Source organism: Protopterus annectens, chromosome 13.part0, assembly GCF_019279795.1.
Source record: "Protopterus annectens isolate FY-2018-M chromosome 13.part0, PAN1.0, whole genome shotgun sequence".
Classification (NCBI taxonomy): Eukaryota; Metazoa; Chordata; order Ceratodontiformes; family Protopteridae; genus Protopterus; species Protopterus annectens.
This window is the reverse complement of record NC_056747.1, coordinates 1181558266-1181572203: the sequence shown is the minus strand read 5'-3', so window position 1 is coordinate 1181572203 and position 13938 is coordinate 1181558266.

Here is a 13938-nt window from a genome sequence, read left to right as displayed (position 1 = left end):
GCATAACTTCAAGTTTAGCAGGTGGGATTTAAGCTCCTTTTTAAAACAGGGAAAGGAAAGGTTGGATATAATATGGAGAGGGAGTTTGTTCCAATTTAGTGAGACAAGAGTGTTTGTAAATTAGTTTGCTAATATTCCTTTTGGGTTTATAAACTGAGAGAAGATGCTGATCAGCACTCCAGAGAGGCCGGAGGGTGGGAGTAGAGAGTAACATGGGAGGTGAGGGCAGGAAGAGGGGTTGTTTAGTATGGGAAAAGTAGTGTAGAGTTGCGACTGTAGGAGAAGGTGTGGAAATTCCAGCACTGAAGTTTGTTTAGTGAAAGGCAGTGATGTGAAGAGAGTGGTTGGTTTAGAATAAATCTGGCAATTTTGTTGTATGTTTGTTCCAGTTTCTGCATTGAGGCAGTTTGGATATTGGTAAGGATGGGGGAAGCATATAGAAGACTAGGTAAGAGAATTGCCTGCGCAAGAGTATGTTTAGTGACAAGAGTGAGGAATTTTTTGTTCCTATAAAGTAGTCCAAGTTTTTGGTGTTTTTTTTTGATGGCCTGTTGTATGTGCAAATCAAATTTTAGTCGGTCATCAATTATTACCCCAAGGAGTTTGGTGTGTGAGGCAGGGGAGATAGTGGTGCCATCTATGGAGGAAAGAGAAAAATTGATTTAAGGTGAGAGAGTATCTGAGGTAGGAAGAAAAAGAGTTGAGTTTTCTTAGGGTTAAGAATTAGTTGATTGTTTCTGAGCCAGTTTTCAACAGAGATAAATGAATTATGAGTTAGTGTGTGTAGTTCAGAGATAGTATTGGAGATAGATAAGAGAGTAGAGTTGTCTGCATATTGTATTACAGATGAGAGACTACAGGATAAATGTAGGTTGTTGGTAAAAATGTTGAAAAGGAGCAGTCCAAGTATGGAGCCTTGGGGTACTCCTGTTTGAACAGCAAGGAAGGGTGAGAAAGACTGCTGCCATCTAACAGCTTGTTTTCTGCCAGTAAGGTAGGATTGGAACCAGAAGGATAGCGGTTTAGGTCTGAGAGTTTGTTAAGAAGGATGGGATGAGACACAGTGTTGAAGGCTTTCGAGAGATCAAAGATTAGATAGGAGACAAGGAGGTTGTTGTCATTAGCTTCTGCAACCTTTTGAGTAAAGAATAGTAAGGCAGTCGAGGTACTGTGTTTAGGGCGGAAACAGTGTTGCGAGGGGGTGAGAAGATTTTCCTGAATGAGATAGGACAGTAGTTGAGTATGATGTATACAGTTTTCAAGGATCTTCAAGAGTGGTGAAAGAATAGCAATTGGTCTATAGTTAAGAGAGTTCAACAGAGTTGTCACATTTGTGCAGAGGAGTGGTATAGAAGGATTTCCATATTTTCAGTACTGTAGATTCCTGAATGGAGAGGTTGATTAAGATAGATACAGGGTATGCAATAGAGACAGCAGCAATTTTGAGAAATTGAGGGGGAAGTTTATCAGTAGAGAGAGCATAGTTTTAGTTTAAGAAGCAGGGATTTGATATATTTAGTAGAAACAGGTTGCAAGGTAAAAGCCTGAGAGACAGAGGAGCATAGAGGATAGAGAATCATGTAAGAGATAATGCTAAGACATGGAGAATAATATGAGATTCCATGAAGATGTAATGTGCCTGGTACTAAGGGGCATATACACAAAGCTATAAATAATTGGGGGGAACCTAAAACTAGGGGCACTTTTTAAATATTGCTCTTACCAACTTCAAAAGTTGGCACAATAACAGGTTTTGCATTAACATGAATTTTCTGAAGGATATGAAGTCTGAAACTCAAATGTCTGTCATTATTTCCTGACATCATCTCTCAATGATTTACAAATAATTTGTCAGAAAACACAAATTTTATGAGGAACAGGCCAAAAAATTTGAGAAAAATCTGAATAGACTGTGAAAATCTGGACAGTTGAGAGGAATGGTGTGGAAGGTGAATATCATTGAAATGCAACACACAGAAATTGCCATCTTTGTCATACTTTGATTGTATCTCACATTATGCAGGCTATTTTGCAATGAGGAAAATATAATATGGGACTATGAAAAGTTATTCTTAGGTTGTAGTCGTCCTTTGAGAAGACTGCTTACAAAAGCCAGATTGCATTTGTGGTTAAATGATCATATCTAAAGCTATGCTTTTGGCAAGTACATCATGCTTGGCTATATACTTCAGAATCAAAGAGGAAACAGCCTTCTGAAATATTTTTGATAAAGTAGGTAGAATGCAAAAGAGACTCTAATGAATGACTTGTGAGGACAAGTTGGAAGCACTGCTGTTTGGTTCCAGATGGTAGGTTCTGAAGAGGTCTGTTATAACTACATAATAGACATCACACAACACCTGCTGTCTAGCAGGAGGAGGAGGTTATATAATGGGCAACATATCACACCTGCTGTCCAACAAGAGGAGGGGGTTACATAATGGGCATCACACCACACCTGCTGTTCAGCAGGAGGGGGGGGGTTACATAATGGACATTACATCACACCTGCTGTTTTGCAGGAGGAGCTGGTTACATAATGGACATCACACCACACCTGCTGTCTAATAGGAGGAGAGGGTTACATAACGGGCATCACACCAAACCTGCTGTCCAATAGGAGGAGGGGGTTTCATAATGGACATCACACCATTCCTGCTGACCAACAGGAGGAGGGGGTTACACAATGGGCATCACACCACACTTGGTGTCCAACAGGAGGAGGGAGTTACATAACGGGCATCACACCTCACCTGTTGTCCAACAGGAGGAGGGGTTACATAACAGACGTCACATCACACCTTCTGTCCAGCAGGAGGAGGAGGGGGTTACATAATGGGCATCACACCATACCTGCTGTCCAACAGGAAGAGGGCGTTACATAATGGGCATCACACCATACCTGCTACCCAACAGGAGGAGGGGATTACATTATGGACATCACACCACACCTGCTGTCCAACAGGAAGAGGGGGTTACATAACAAGCATCACACCATACCTGCTATCCAACAGTAGGGGGAAATTGCATAATGGGCATCACACCAGACCTGCTGTCTAACAAGAGGAGGGGGTTACATATTGGGCATCACACCACACCTGCTGTCCAACAGGAGGAGAAGGTTACAAGCTGAAGAAAAATCTCTTGACTCCCATAGGAAGATGACCCATTATTCCTGACTTTCACCTCCTGTGTCTGGTGTTCACAGATGCCAAGAAGTTAGGAGCACAATTGGATCAGTGTAAGATGGGCGCTTGGTGGTCTCAAGGAGATCAGGAGTCGAAAGAGGGCATGAAATGGTGTGCTGGAGTCCTGAAATGATGGGCTGCAGATGTAAAATAGCGGCAAATCAGTAAGGTGAGCATCATTTTTATGAATCTGTTGTGTAGGTGATCAGTTTTGGGAATGACAGAATCAGTTGGGCACAAAAGAAGATTTAAAATTTCAAAACAACAGATGGGTCTGCAGTGGAATTGTAGAGTAAATGAATTAAAGGAAGTGGCTGTTGTGAGAATGGTAGAAGAGTGCAGACCAAACAGGACTGTAAACTCTTAGCTGAAGATGTCAGCTAAAAGTGAACAGTTTGAAACAGCCTGTTGGTAATAGAGTCTACTAGTTGGTTTGGTACATCAGGTACATCAGTTAACTTCTGCCTGAGAGTGTTTATGACTGGAAATATGATGCAGCTACGATCAAGTGTGATAAACATTCCTTTGTGAAAATGGATAATGTTTACTTAGATTATGAATAGCTATTAAAAAATTACACACTTCACTGTTAACAGAAACAGAGCACATCCATTCATCCAATCTGTAGCAATGTAAACATAAGAAACATTTGCATTTAGTGGTGATGTCCAAAGTTGCTGATCACCATCACCAGAATACCTAGATATGGGGACATGCTTACCTTGAATGAGCATGAAAAGCTCATTATGGATTTACTCATAATAAATGACCTATTATGACTCATGAAGTAAAAGTTCTGTTATACAATGACTGGCTATTAGCATTCAGAAAGTAGCACATTGATTGGTCAGCCCAACCAGTGTGCCCATTGTAAATCTGAGCATATACTAATGGAAAAAGGTCCAATCACAGACTTTCTTCCACTGGTGTATATATACTGTAAATTTAATTTTTTTTAAAACAAAAAATAAATAAATAAAAGTAGAAATCTGGACAGTCCAGACGTACAAGGGAGACAGGATGGGGAAAATACTAGGAAAATCAGGTATGTTATTCAAGACTAAAGAAACATACCTGATTTTCCTTGTATTTCCTCCAATCTGCCTCTCTCTCCTACACCTAAAATGTCCGAAGCCTTTTTTTTAAGAGGAGCAACGGAGACCTTCCTTTCTCTGTTGCTTCCTTTCCAAAGCACTGACATACTGGGTAAGCATGGGAACACAAGTCCCATACGCATGCGCAGTACATCAAAAAAACAACAGGATATGCAGCAGAAGCAGAAGAACACCACGGTGTTGTTATACAAAGACATTATGTAAGAAAAGTAAACAATGTTTTTCTTAAATAATGTCATTGTATAATAGCAATACCTGACTCTGTGGTGAGGTAGATTGAAGATTTACCCACAACTGGATTTATTTAATCACTTGGGCTTCGCCCTCCTGATTAATCCACACCAACCATGGGTAAATCTTCAATATACCACACCACGGAGTCAGTTAATGCTATAATAAACAACTGAGGAAATTCTAAGAAAAACTTTACGTATTATTGATCAACCCCAATATTTCAAATGCATTTTAAAATTAATTCCTATGAATGTAAAGAAAACTTTCACTAAACTCATTTGGAATTATACATTAAAAGTATTAGCAAAAATAACATTTCCTAAACAGCTTATTAATGCAATTATGAATTTGTACAATAATTTATAGAACTGTATTAAACAAGGCAATGGTGAATCTTCAAATATTTATTCTAGTTGTGAAACATAGCAAAGTTGCTCTTTGTCACCATTATTTTTTATTTTAGGATTACAACCTGTTGCTTGAGAAATTGGAGAAATTTTAGTCTATACTCTTATTCTAGGCACATATAGAAATTTCTTTCCATTTGTGATATTTTCAAACTGCCCTGAACTTTTCCAATATTGTTTTATTAATCTAATTTTATTACTAAATAAAATGAACTAGTTAGTATCAAAATTAATATTTGTGAAACTCATCATCTTTCAGATTTACGGAAACAGACATTTCCGGCTACTTGGTCAGTTAAGACAATTAACTATTTAAGAATATCTATAAGAAGTACAAAAATGGTGTAACTTAAATTGCAAACACACTTTCCATTAAATGCATTATTGCTGAGCATTTAAATAAATGCAATCTTAATCTTAATCATTATGTTCTATGGAGCAGGCTTGATACACCATAGACTGACATATATAAGCCTGTTGTAATGTATGATAGTAGTAGCACAGTCAGATCGGACATTGTACTCTGTTTTACTTCATTGCATAGGCATTGTACCCCATGCATGGAGTACATATTCAAATTACCTCCCTCATGAATATATATTATTTTTAAAAACAGAAACATCAGAGTACCAGCTGATCCCAATGGGATAATCCATGGGCATCTAGCAACGCATGGAGTACATATTCAAATTACCTCCTTCATGAGTGTATGTCATTCTTAAAAACAGAAACATAAGAGTACCAACTGATCCCAATGTGATAATCCATGTGCATCTAACCAAGTTCTATCTGATGGCACTGCTCCTGTCAGCATCGTAGTCCCCCTCCCCTTCTAAAATGCTGTCAGCTGTCAGAGCTGAGCAACAAATTGCCATTGTTAAAATAAAAACGTACAGAAAAGCTCCATTGCACAGGAGGCAATCCTACTGATAAGAGAGATTCTTTCCAGCAGGTTCTGAATGAAGACAACTCCACAGAAGCTGTACTGCCACAGACACAGCCTATGAAGAAAGATGAAGAGAAGCCCATCCTAGAAAAAATAAGAACAGCGTGAAGGAAAATTACGTCATAGAAAGCAACAAACTCAGTTGAGGTCAGAGTAGATATGATCAAGATATTGTGTGAAGTAAGGGAGAAATAGCTCCAGAGGGTACTCATAGCAGTGTAGAGAGAAAGGTGTATAACAAATGTTTGAAGAGAATGCATTCCTAGTGTACAAGAACAAAGTACACATTCACAAATGTGGGCAGTAAAGAGGTATCAATCTATTGTCGCGCTACACAAAAGTTCTGGAGAGGGTGATTGATGAACAAATATGCAGAGAATGTAAAATGGGAGATGAGCAGTTTGGATTCAGATGAGAATGCAGTACAACTAACCTAATGTTTGCAGTGAGAAGGATAGTGGAGAAGAAACTAGAGATGAGGAAAGAGTCCAACTACGCATTTCTAGACTTGGAGAAAGCATATGGCAAGGTACCAAGAAAGCTGATTTGGGCAGTCCTGCGATGGGTCAAAATCCCAGCAACATTGGTAGAATTAGTGCAGGATCTGTACAAGGCACTAGTGACACAACAGTATTCAGACACAGAGGTTTTTGAAGTGGGAGTGAGTATGCATCAGGGTTCAACTCTGAGTCCACTGTTGATCATACTGGTGATGTACTACATTAGCAAACAGTTGGAGGGCACAGATCAACAAAGCTGCTGTATGCAGATGATGTGGCATTATAGGCAAACTCTGAAAAAATACAGTGGCTCCGAAACATAGGTGAAACTTAGCTTAATTTGAATACACATTTTGCAGAGTGTTATATATTTGTGGATAAGCAGACATGCTACAGTTATAAATACCAAAACATCTACAACAAAAGCAATAGCACAGTGAAGCAGTATGAAGCATATTTTTGGAAGTGCATTAGCATAATTTAAAGATCTCTGCAGTTTTATGCAGTACTTGCAATATGTTGTATTTTTCTTGTGTGTTGTACATGTGAGCCTTTACCTTGGAACAGTGTATGGGTAGATATACAGTACACAGAAGTATTTGTACTGTGGTTACCTGTAGCTTGTACCTGCATATATCCCACACATGGTATATGTAGATGTATATCTATATTGTAGCTGTAGGAATGCAGACCACTATCAGGACTACCTATCCCAACACAACCCTGTATGTTCTAAATGGGCATGTTGTGTGTATGCTGTGAGGACACCTGTAGTAGGCCTTTCAGGGTGTCACCTGTGATCCCCCAGGTGGATCCTCCCCATTCTGCTGGAAATATTATCTTATCCTGTATATCCCTATGGGTGTCTGTATGGCAGCTACCCTAAATGTATTCTTGCATATGTCTATCCCTACCACTGGCCTGTGGTATCACTGGAGTATCCCCATGGTTCACATGATAGCATATATATGGCACCTACTGTATCCTTATCCCTTTACAAGCCTGTAATGTTGAGTATACTTATGGTAACCTACTGTTTGCAGTTGGTAGCCTGTTACCCCCAGCAGTCACTGGCCTAAAAGTATGTCTCTTGTTTCCATAGGTGTCATTATGTCCTCAAAGAAGGATAGATAGCAAAGGTCAGACAATTTCAACCAAGCCGAGAATTCTACATTGCTACAGGCACTCAGGGCCCATGTGTACCACTTATTGTTGAAAAGGGGTTCTTCTTAGTCACTACAGTATCACATCTGGAGACACTAGTATCTGTCATCAATGTCAATGGTGGGCAGAATTACATAACATATTTATATTGATGACGTAACTGATCAAGCTGGCCTGTAAGAAGGTATGCAGCATATTGGCAGAGAGGTTAGTCGGACACCTCTTACTGCAAACTTAACCAATGATGAGGAGTTCCTAGTGTCCCTGAATGGAGAGGATGAAGGTCAAATATCACACCTAGAGTAGTGAACACACATTCCATGATTGGGCAACCCTCATGTCTCAAATGGATATGCACAACATTAATATTCATACTGAATGTATATACAGAAGCCATGCACATACAGGGTATGAGGATTCTATACATACCAATGTATATGATTCCAATAGGTATAGGAAAACTCATTCAGACTGTTGTATACTGCTATGAGGGAAGTGTTAGTTTGTTTTTCCTTATATTACACCCTTGTTCTTGTATTTTATATTATTTTTTTGTTTTCTTCTATTTCGTATATTGTGGTATATTTTCAATGCAATTTTTTAATTGCATTCTGTTTTCTATTGCATATTTAAACTAGGGAAGAAACCAAAGCTGCCTCTTGTGAGTCACATTGAAATTAGATTTTTCCTACCCCTCACTCTGATGTTGTATTCTTAAACTCACTGTCTCTCTAGCTGCCATCCCTTTATGTTAATTTGACCAAGTAATTCCTTCCCTGCCCTCATTCATTGGCTATTTGCATTAAACACAAAGTTATCATTTTGTGACGTCACTCACCCTTAGTCTATTTAAATTTATTTGCACTCCTACTGTATTCCATTGAGCCGGAACACTGAGTACCAACTGCCATACAATCCATCTTGCTCTTAAAATGAGTGGCTCTCCCCTTAGACTGCTAAAGCTTAGCTTTCCCCCCTCTTTCATATCTAACTAACTGCTTAGTGTGCACTGAAAGTCTTAGGATATTAATCCATTTTTTCCATCTTAGCTTTAAAATCTGCAACATCTAGTTCAAGACCACTAATCATTGGAGAGCTGACGTTCTGCCTTTCAATAGTCATCTTGTGATTACTGTTTCTTGTTTGCTCTTTGTTAGAGAAGGAACACAGGAATATTATTTTCTGGAGACTGATGATCACCAGAAATCCCAATAACTGCTTCATAGTAGCCAGTTTGGAATTTGTGCTACTGTTTTGCTCCTGGCGAGAAAAGAGCAAAAGGTCATTGATTCCTGACTGCTACTGAATGGGCAGTAAGTGTCAGTGTGAGACCACCCTGATTGATCTGGTTGCTGTTCAAGGCATCTGCCAGGAAAAGGCTACAACAAACTACAGAGCCCTGCATCATCTAGGACGAGACTGCTGATTATCAAAGAGCCTGTGGCCTGATTTTCATCTTGGGATAAGTGCTACTATTTTGCTTCTGGTGAGAGAAGAAACAAAGAGACATTGAATCCCAGCTGTGTGACGCTGTGATCAGACCAGCACTAGTAGCAGCCAGTTAGTAGCTAATTAGGTGAACCCCCGTATTCATCATTCCTGACAAAGCTAATTCTTTCTTTTTAATAAGTACGCCTTGCTTAGCTACTGTCTAACCTAATGTTTGAGCACCTCATTAAATAATTCACCCATAAATCATCAGGGTGTACTACAGTAGTTTCCTAGTTTCCCTCAAGTGTTTGGAAGTTCCCTGTATAGACACAGGTACCTTGAGTTGACAATTTTCCTGTAAAAACACCAATGAAATTTCACCAGTATCTAGTTGTACACAGGAAACTAGATTGCATAGCAACATGCACTGCCACCAGAGTTGTAAACTAGCTAGCCTTGATTTTACTCTATATTCTTAATTCAACTGTACAATCAATAAAAAGGGCCTGTTGCCATGGATATGAACTTTCCCACTTTCCCACTTTCTGTACTGTTGCTTGGTGGATATTGACATCCTGAGGCAATATAGAAATTGCCTCATGTTCACTGGCAACTGGCTAATTCTCAAACAAACTGATAAAGTAAGTGATAGATGAATTTCTTCACAATGTCACTGGTGGCAGGGCTCTCATATAAAAGCACTCCTAATGTCAGTTTGGTCGTCAGTAGTACACATGCTGCACCCATCGCACACAGCATAAACCGGACACGTAGACCCATGTATTCTGAAGCATTTAATTGTAACCTTCCTAAACCAAAGACCTCCTAGATGAAGCACACATAACAAATGCCCTCAGCAGTCCCAAATGCAGTCTTTCAAAACAATATGTACATCAACTCATATAGCCATATCTCATGGAGCCTATAGTTCTAAGCCCATAAGACAAGCCACCAAATGAACCAACATTTTGGTCATTGGAGACTACATTGTGAGACATTTCTTGCCAAGTTAAGTAAGGATAAAGTCACGGTCTGTTGCTTATCAGGGAACAGGATCCACCATATTATGCACACACTCAGGTCATTGGACCACGAGTACCAGTGTGACATACTTCCCTAGACTATATGAAGAGCGACATCATGGAGCTTTTGGAATATGTGTCCTAGTGTGGTATGAGCCTAGCTTTAAACAGCATTCTACCTTCACCAAGGATGATGCCACAATACAAATTGAAGATAACTGACTTCAATAATTGGCTTCATTCCTGGTGCAATTCTAAGAGGAAGCAATGTTTGTTATCATGGAAGGAGACTGTTAACAGTCCACGTTGCTTTGCCAGGGATGGTCTGCACCTCTCTCCTCTAGGCTTTCAAATATTTGCTAAAACTTTGTCCTCCCATATAGCACCTTTTTAGGCAATGCTGTCCTGGCAATTCTTCTAACATAGCAAATCAAAACCAAGAAAATGTAAAGGTGTGACTTCTCAGTGCTAGGAATCTAAATTAGAAACTCAATTCCCTACACGCTGTCTTCACCCTTGAGAATACTGATGCCTGTGCAGTCACTGAGGCATGGTTTAAAGCTGCAGAGAGCATCCCAGCACTGCATGCAAGGCTATAATACCTCCCACACATTAAAAGCAACTATTACACAGAAAGGGACTAAAGGTGGAGATGTCTCAACTTACATCAAAAATAAGTATACCTCAAGGCAGGTCAAACAGGATGATGCACTTGAGCTTCTACATATTCAAATCACCATAGACAAAATCCCATACCACTTCCTTGCAAGGTATATATCCTCCTCTATGACCCTAGGAAACTCATAACAAGTATTTAAGCTTCCTGGAGACATTGACCATCCATCCCAATACCATAAGGGAATCATATATGACACTGAAAGTGCAGGCACAGAGATTTCTGGACTTGTAAACACAAACCCCTTTGACTAGATTGTCAGTACACCAACCAGGGGTGCAGACGTACTGGATCTGGTCCTCAATAATATGAGAGAATGCTGCACAGCCCCTAGAGTAATGTCCTCTTTGGTAAGGTCAGACCAAAAAACAGTCTCCTTTGAAGTGTAAATAAAACCTGGAACTCCAGCTAATCCTTGAACATTCAGGAACTACTCTAAGGCTAACTTCCTACTATTAAGTAGAAATTTTCAAGCCCCATCCCCCATACTGATGACACTGCTGCTTGTACGGAACTGTTCTCAGAAACCATATGCAAGTATGTTAATAGCTGCAAACAAGCCACTCTTGTGGAATCACAACATCAGTAGGCTGTATAACAGGAGGAAGAAAACCATGGCAAAAATTAGGAGGTGCAGCATCCAGCAGGATAAAAGCACTCTCATCAAACTAAACTAAACAAATCTCCGTGGACAAATAAAGTTCACTAAAGACAAATTTGAGGTAAAGCTGGCCTCCCAGGCCAAAGGCAACCATAAGGCATTCTTTAGCTACACCTGAAACCTCAAAGGCAATACACAATTGTGTATAGAGCTCATTGTTAATGAAGCCACCTAGACTGAGTCAGAAGATATATCAAACCTACTGGCAGACAACATCAGCTCTAACTTTACTCCCTCTCTCTCCAGCCTCCCCTCAAGAAATACCATCAAATATAACTTCCCCCAACTATCACTAGGGAACAGGTCCTCAATGCTCTCTCTAAGACCAAGAACACTGGATCATTGGGCCCTGACAATATCCCAGGCTGCTTTCTAAGTAGCAAGAAACATGATGTTTCAGGCCTTCTAGAATCAATATTTAATCATAGCCTTCAAATGGGTTTTGTGCCTCATGAATGGAGAACAGCAGCTGCCATCCCTCTGCACAAAGGTGGGCCATCTACAGACCCATAAGCCTTACTTGTCTCTTATGCAAAGCCATGGAAAGATAGCCATGGAGATGATCAATAATGACATAGGAAACCCCCAGATACTGGACTTTACCAAGTTTGGTTTCATCAAGGGCAGGTCATGCTTGCTCAACCTAGTGGACTTCTTGAGAAGGTCACAAAAGCAGTGGATGAGGGCAAAATGGTTCACACTGCCAGTCACCAGCAGACTCCCTCAGGGATCAGTCTTAGGACTGCTCCTTTTTGGGATATACTTCTCTGAAGTCAAGGCCAATGTCAATGGACAGTGGCTGATCAAATTTGCAGATGACTGCATATTAGGAGCTGTTATAGAATCTTCCACTGACACTAATGTTCTCCAAGAAGGGCTAATACAGACAGCTGGTGTCACAGCTGTGGACTAAAACTAAATACTGAGAAATGTGTAATAGAATCCTTGAGGAAGTCATCTACTCCTGGTAACTACCATACCCTAAGAGTCAACCCAGTAGTTAGGGACGTGGGGACACACATAGACAATAATCTAGCCTTCGACCATCATGTGTCTACGATAATGAGGAAATCATTCTATGTTATGCAACTTATAAACAAAGGTATGGCACCTAGGTCCAAGGAGGTCATTGTTCTACTGTATTTGGCACTCAGCAAACTTGTTATTGAATACAGTGCCCCATTTGGTGTGTTCCTTACCAGGCATATCCAACAATTGGAATGTCTTCAGATGTTCCTTGCTAAAAGAATACAGGACATAAATAACATGACCTATGCAGACCACCCTAAAGCCCTATTCCTGTATTCTGTCTCCAACAGGCTGTTGAGGAGAGATCTATGCTTGGCAAACAGGGCATCATTGGACCCCACTCTGATGGACCCTTCAGCATATCCTCAAAATAAACAACACAATAATTACCCATTCTATAGATTTATACCTTGCCTGTGATATAAATAGTAGCTGCTAGAGAGGCAGGTATGTATTTCAGAGACCAACCCTTCTCTGGAATAGTCTCACCATCCATGTGAAGCAGAGGTCCTTCCTATCCCAGTTCAAGTGTGACTTGGACAACTGAATGGAGAACAGGAAATTCACCCCTTACTATGGCACCTATATCTCTATTGGACACTGGCAGCCTGTAAATGGTTCATCTCCCAGGCCCTGCTTGTAAATATTTCATCTCCCAAGCCCCTGCTTACACTACCAAGGGTACCAGAACTTGTCAAATGTTTTGGATGCTTGGCTAGGCTTAAAAAGGCCCAGTGGTCATAATGTAGTCTACACCTATGAACATGTGAGAAGGAGGCCAAATTGAAGTCCTTTATTTTTGACCATCAAAGCATTCTGGTTAAAATAAATGTTATTTAACTATACTTTCAAAGCCTTTATTAGAGCTTTAGTATTCAAAAGTGTATCTCACATTCCTACTTTCATTACTTTATAATTGTTAATTACAGACTTAATTAGGGTGATGGAATTGGGATGGCTTCCCTAGGCACAAGCTGTTAGGGCCACTATTGGCAGATGCTAATGGTGCCAGAGTGTAGAAATGGAATTCATTTCTGAAGCCCAGAGGACATTGTGACATCATAAATGAATGCTGAGACTGTATTTGTGTTTATGACAAGTGCTGAAGCACTCTGCTTTGGTACATTGACTGTAGAAAGCTGCTTATCAAACTTGTAGGAAGTAGATTGCTATAGTTTCTGAATGTATGTTCATTTCTTCATGCTACATGCCGCAATACATATATCAGAGACATTGCCTTTATTCTATCCATGATATAGTTAATAAAGTCCCTCGTTGTTTACTTATGGTATAACCCCATTCATCTGTGACTTAAAGACCCTAGTTGTTTCCTTAACCCCTTCATGTATGACTCATAAACAGATTCAAATATTGCCTGTAGCATATAACAATGGTTGTGGAATGCATGTTCCAGCACGTTTCAGTGTTACATAAAATGGAAAACACTGTCAGCACAATAAGGAAAAAAAATAGACTATAATGAAAGAGAGACAGAGATGTAAAATAGTAGTAGCAGGTAAATTACAAAAGAAATTCCCGATGGCAAAAAGAAGAGCACACCTAAA